The sequence below is a fragment of the Myzus persicae genome, unplaced genomic scaffold (assembly GCF_001856785.1).
Source record: "Myzus persicae strain clone G006 unplaced genomic scaffold, MPER_G0061.0, whole genome shotgun sequence".
Lineage (NCBI taxonomy): Eukaryota > Metazoa > Arthropoda > Insecta > Hemiptera > Aphididae > Myzus > Myzus persicae.
Genome location: NW_019101305.1, coordinates 4166 through 11413, shown reverse-complemented (window position 1 = coordinate 11413; position 7248 = coordinate 4166). Strand labels below are relative to the sequence as shown.

Below are 7248 nucleotides of genomic sequence, written 5' to 3'. Positions count from 1 at the left end.
TTGGTTTACTGTGCAATCACAATCACTCATTGTATCACAATTTAAATAGGTAATGAAAACAAGAGTATACGGTTGATGCAATACAATTATTAACAATCTGTAGGGACGTCCAAGCAGACAACAGCGAACACGATACGAATGATACGAACCCAAGTAATAAATATTACAATAGTGTAAAACAGCGTAGGGGGCTATATATGCAATATTGTAATAGTATAACTGATTGTGCGCTAATGACCAATTGGCAATTGGTTATTCTTAGTCCGTACACACAAAAATAATATTATTTTCTAATAAAATTATGAAAATAAGATAATACCATATTCCACATATTATGATGGTGCTATAGCCATATTCATTTATTTATAGCAGTCAGCAGAATCAGTTATCAGTCAATATCAATATTTATGTTTTATATTATATTTATAGCTTTTAATTAAGAATAGGTCGCACCCGCATATTATGTTGTCTCCGTACGCAGTACACACTACGCACGTACAACGTACCACCGTACGGGTACGACATAGCTTAAGTTCGTATAATATTTCGCTATAATACATGTTGCCATACACCATCAGGGCGTCAGCGTAATTAATGAAATCATTCGTGATGCTATAAAAAAACGGCTGTGGCGATATAGTGACGTGGCTGGCAGATTTCGTTGATAATGACATCTTGGCCAGCCGCCAGGTGCAACGGCGGGTTCGTTTTAGTTCATGTCCACGATGACTGTAGTATCACCAGATGAAGTCATATGTACTACAATGTCTGCGGTGAAATTACGACTTTCCAACTTGATTTTTATCGGGCTTGCATATTTCAGCTCATTAAAAACTATTGATGCATCCAATTGGCGGAGGACACTGACCGGATCTCGAATTCGAACGAAATATTATTGTGAATCCACTGCGATATTCTTTTTAGGCATGTATGTTAATGTATTATAAGAGCATTATAGTTTAAACTGTAGAATAGAATATTTTATTCCACAGTGTTCGCTGTCACAAAAATACTAAAATTATATAATTCAAAGTAGAAGGATTGTATTTTGATCATCCAAATTGGGTTTATCTTTTTGTGTGAACGACGATCTATGCGTTGATGCAAAAAAAATTTGAAATTTGAAATATTTTTTTCACTTTTGAATTGCGGTGACATTAATGTTTATATTATCATTCATCACTGTACTATCCATTGAGGGTTCAGACACACTTTAAGACTAAATCATTTGACCCACCACACCAAAACGTACTTTTGTTCTACAATATTTATACTTGGTAGCTTGTGCTTAAGGTAGGTGGGCGATGGTTTAGGGGTACTCGACGGTATAAGTAGTAAGAGGGTCACTCTGGTACACTTTTCATAAGATCAGAAATTACGATTAATAAATGCACACCTTTTAAGTCATTTGTTTACTTAAAAGAAATTTGTTGTATCTTCATTATAACCTAAAATGTTGTATAACTGCAGTAGTCCTAAGTCGGTATGAAAATGTGTTTTTATAGGAGAATTCATTTATATGGTATCAAGCATTTAGAAAAGGAATGAACAGTTAATATTTATGGAACATAATACCATGGGAAACTTACACTTACATTTTTTTCACTATTGTAATTTGACAAGACAGTTACTTAAATAATTAATATTTGTTTCTCCTAATACCTCAGTTTTAATATTGTCAAATAAATTGATCAAATGCCAAATACTCTATGATACATCACATTTCACTTCCTTTATGTTCTCAACGTATTATAGCCCCCATATGTATAAAATATACATATTTTTTTAGTTTCACTATAATTAAACAATACAACAAAACATTAAAAACATTAATTTTGTACATCATAATTGTTTGTACCATCAGAAATATTTCAAATCATAAATTATACCAATCTATTCCTTATAACCTAATAAACTTTCAATGAAATAAAAAAAAAATAATAATTGTAGGTAGGTGGTTAACTAAAAAAAGGATTTTTAACTAATATTTTTAAGGCATTTCAGTATTTGTTAATTACCTTGGTCAGTAATGAAATTATATTCTCAAATGTACAATTTGTTTGTAGGGAATATTAGGTTTTGTCCAGACCCATGGCATGGTGACATTATTGAGCGAAAATTATCATGTTGCCACAATTGTAAAAATGGTAATAAGTTATAACAATCAATGACTGACAGATTAGGATCTGGTGATATGAGAAATTTTTACATTAATATTGACATTTTTTTTTATGTATAGATTAGGGCTCTACCACACTTGCCACCACAACGGATTCCAGAATTTCCCGAAGACTTCTACATTCTTGGGGATTTTCTGGCAATCACAAGGCTGGCAACTCGTATGGGCATACTGAACCGAATTGTTCAGTTAGTGAACTATGTTCAACAATACTGGTGGTACTTTCCTGTTATACAAGACTACCCTGTTTTTTGACAACATCACAATCCTGTTATCTAAGACTACCAATATGATACTTACCTGTTATACGAGACTACGGCTATTATCGCGACTACCACCCAAGACTACCTCCGTTATCGCGACTACCTGTAGAAAAATAATGCACCGGGATAATGTGGCACTAATATTATATTATATTATATCTATCATTATGTACATTATTACCTTTTTATAAAAGTAGACTGTTCTGCAGTCATTTCGCTGTAGTCGTCTCGTCTGTCTCGTACTGTCGTTAATTAAGTTTGATGTGTTTTTCTAATTTTTTTTATTAATTAATTAATACGATATGGACATGTAGTCTCTACCTCAAAGTGAAGAGGATGCAGTAAAGCTACTTCAGGAACACGGTATTTTACATCCGCAAAGACAATGCAAGAATGGTCATGACGTTAAATTATACTTTGGAAAGTTGATATTTTGGAAGTGTAATATTAAAAATTGTCAAAAAAAGGTAAGTGTTCGAAATAACACTTGGTTTGAGCACAGTCGTCTTTCATTTGTTACTGTTTTACGGTTTATTTTTGCTTGGAGTCAAGAGTTAACTTCAATAAAATGGTGTGAACAAAATTTGAAAATAAATAAAAATACAGTAATAGATTGGAATAACTATTTGCAGGAAGTTTGTGTTCTAAATATTGAGGCAAGGAACCAAGGAAAAATTGTCGAAATAGACAAGAGTTTATTTTCCAAGCACAAAAATAATGCAGGCAGAATTCTTCCACAACAGTGGGTTTTTGGTGGATTATGTCGTGAAACTAAGGAATGTTTTTTGGTCCAGGTTCCCGATCGAACCATGACTACTCTCCTCAATGCAATTTTATTGGTTATAAAAAAGGGAACAACAATTTATTCTGATTGTTGGCGGGCATATAACTCTAGTGAACTTGAAAAAGCGGGTTTTAAACATTTTACAGTAAACCACAGCAAAAACTTTGTAGATCCCCAAAGTGGAGCATATATTCAAAGTGTAGAACGTCTATGGGGATCAGCAAAATGGCAGAATAAAAAACATTGTGGCACTGCACGTCATCATCTAAAATCATATTTAGCTGAATTCATGTGGAGGCAAAACGCAAATGAATGTAAATTCACTGAAATTTTAAAAACAATAAAAATTCAATTTCCTCCATTATTATAATTTTTTCTTACATTCAACATGTTATATTGTATAGGAATAATTAATTATTATTTTTTTAATTATTATGTATTTAAATTTTTTCTTTATTTAATTTTTTTGATTACGAAATAAAATTTGAACATTCCCACAATACATATTTTATTTGTGGATTTACTAATTTGTATTATTATTATTTTATTGTTTTAAATTTGGCACTTTGCCGTGTACCGTGTAAAATACATTACGAATAATTACTATGTGCTATGTATTTTTTTTATATAATTTGAATGTGGCCATCCCTACAATACATACTATTAGAAAATATATCAATTAAGGCAAGAAAAATAAGGTTCTCATATAACAGGAAAGTACCATTTTAGGTAGTCTATGATAACAGGATTGTGATGTGCAGCGAATATCTGCTGGTAGTCGCGATAAGGGAGGTAGTCTTGGGCGGTAGTCGCGATAACAGCCGTAGTCTCATATAACAGGAAAGTACCATACTGGTTAACAACAGTACGTCCATCTAGGTTTACTGTTTATAGTGTAAACATCCGTACCAATAATTATGTAGAAAATTTTCACAGCATCCTAAAGTCCACCATAGGCCTACATCCCCCAGTCTGGTCCTTTTACGGTAATTTATTTTTATAAAAATATATAATTGACAGTAATTAGAATGGTGATTGATTTTTAATAATATTTTGCAGATAGATTACGTTCCTCTGAAAGTAGAGTACAGAGGGCAACCTTACAAACTACCAACGGCCAGCAAGTAAAGCTATACAAACTTTATAAGTTTAAATTTTTGAAATGGTTTTTTATAAATTAACCTTTAATTAAAGGTCCGAAGATCAAATGTGTCTAGCAGAGATACAAATAACTGCATTTTGGCTGATGCTAAACAAAGCGTACGTTATGGCCGCTATGACACAATGGCATATTTAAGAAGAGTTTCCTACTCAATGAAAGGATACATAAATATGTAAATAGACCCTTTAGCTAATGGTTGGTACCACATCAATTCAATTGAGTATATAAACTAATTGACCATAAAATTGAGTTAAAGAAATCCTTCCTGAAGATTTGGGACAGCAACAGATATCAATGGTTTTACTTCAGCCTCTGCCACCTGTGTTGTCGCCATTCCACATTCATAGAGCTAGAAGACCGGGGGGGCGTGGTTGTCAATGATCAGCAAAAGCACAGTTCCACAAATGGTCTGACATCTAGAATGTCCAAATGTGCGCCAACAACCAGAAAGTGGCAACGTTCTATTCATTGAAGATCATAATCTTCTCAGTAACATACAACTATACATGAAAGTTAACAATACATTGTATAATCTAATTACTATAAACTATTATCTAAATATCAATATTATAGGAAATTTAAATAACATTGAAGCGCCCATCCAAATTCAAGGTAAATATATAGAAATAGAATGTGGTAAAAAATATATTGTTTTTTAACTAAATATTACTTTTTTGTTTGTATGATTAGCAAATAATGAAGACCGAAATGAGCCACTTGACCTACCACAAAACGAAAGAATGCTTTAGAATATTTCTTTAAGTAAAATGTAGGAGTTTCGTCCTTGGGCGGTTTCTCTACCCAAATACTTATGTATTGTAATTCATTATTTTATGCTCATATGCTTAATGTAACAGAATTGTAAAATATTTTAAGTAATAAATAAAAATATTCATTTACTCAGTCACAATTTAATTTTTATTTAAGTTAAACAGCCAGATATCAATGATTTGTCAGTGGAGGACTTTGGTCTATAATATAGTTGAGCTAGGCATAAATGATGCTCTTGTTGATGGTAGGTTGATTTTAAATGTTATAATACTCAAATATTATGTTAATAATTGTCTATTTTGTTTCAGACCAAATTACTCCACAAGCTCACCAGCCACTTGATTTGTATAACCCTATGTTGGAAGGCTAGTTTTTTTATATTATTATTAGAATATTTTTTTGTTAAGAAAACGTTACACAGACTAATTTTGTTTTTCTGTTTCAGAAGTGCAAAACACAGCAAATTGTACTCTCAGAAAATTACATTTAGCTTCATTAGTAGGAGTGAAAAAATTGTATTCATAACTCGCTTTAAAATTAAAGTATAATAAGAAGCCTGAGATACCCTTCTTAGTTTAAAATTTAAAAAGAGGATAATTCACACTAATTTTTAAACTAACAAAGCTAAACCTGATCTGCTGAGCTTAAAATTTGCTATAGTTTTAGGCACATGTAAGAAAAATATCAACATGACGTCCTCCTGAACAAAATTGAAAAATAAACTCTCTTAAATATCTTTTATTCTAAAGGTGAGCATGTAGATAGAGGTTTTATTTGCCTTGAAAGTTGGATCCTAGTAAATGCAGCCAACATTTTGGTGCCTTGCGGTCACTGATGGTGTTGTGATGAGTGTGCGATTTGCTTACATAAACGTGGTGTTTGCAAAATTGAATTTCCTACAACACAACCCATCCAAATAATGCAAGTTAAATTAGGAGATGATAATTTTGAGTGTATAGATTGTAGTATTTTCCTTTTGTAATTTTTTACTAAAAGGTAAATGGATGCAAAATACTTCCTTACTTGATCCAACTGGAAGTCAGTGCCTTGGATGATGCACCATGTACAATATGTACCAGACCAGGCGCAATACATATTGTTGGACTGTGGCCATGGATGTTATTGTGTGACATGTAACTCAACACCTCCAGCCACATGTGAGGTTTGTGGTGATATGGCCGAAGGCACTACAAGAATATTCTTAAATTAAGTATACATTTCATCATTTTTTTTATGATTATTTGTATAGGTAGTTTTCTTTGTGTATTTTTTTTTCTTATCATTTACCTTTATAATTGTATGACTTGTTTTATTCTTTTTAAGATTGAGTTAAATGTTAAATGACTAAAATAAATATTTCATTTTTATATTTGCTTATTAATAAATATTCAGAAGAAATTCTAAAAAACTTTCAATAATAGCAGATATTATTTTTTAATTGTTAAAACAAATTTTTAGCAAAAACAAATTTAAAAAGATAAGAATACCACATATCTATCGTAGAAATTGGCTCAAATGACAGATGGCAGATTTGTGTTAGTTATTATTTCATCATATTTGCAATTCCTACCTTTAAAAGTTGAAAATTGTCATCAAGCTTACTTACATAATATCTACTTATTCTTAATATCTTATTTACCTACCTAACCTATTTAAATTGCAATACTTCATTAAGCACTTCATCTGCCAAAAATAATAATTTAAATACAAAAATTGAAGAAAAAAACATGTTAGATATCATTTTAAAACCAATCTTTTAATAATTAATTCTTAAAAATGTAATTTATCATTATTCATTAATCATTGTTTTACTTGAATTCAAAACATAGTTTTTGTTTTTGAGGTAATACCTAAAATATCTTCAAAAAATAAAATGCCAATTTGAGAATTCATATGTATAGACAGCTTTTGGTCAAATCACAATAAATATGTGTTGTAGACGCCCATCATCCGAATAGGTTGAATGTATTTGAAATAGCTTACAAACCTTTAACCACAGACAGGATGGTCTTATATCAATGTGAGGATTTATAGGAAAAGAATATTTAAGTTACACAAAATACATTTTCTCTATAGAAACAGGAGACAA

The 7248-nt window shown here is 31.2% G+C and overlaps 1 pseudogene; it reads left to right on the top strand.

Annotated features, from left to right (window-relative positions):
* Window positions 1-8: 8 nt before the first annotated feature.
* On the top strand, window positions 9-6386 carry LOC111028592 (annotated as a pseudogene).
* Window positions 6387-7248: the final 862 nt, after the last annotated feature.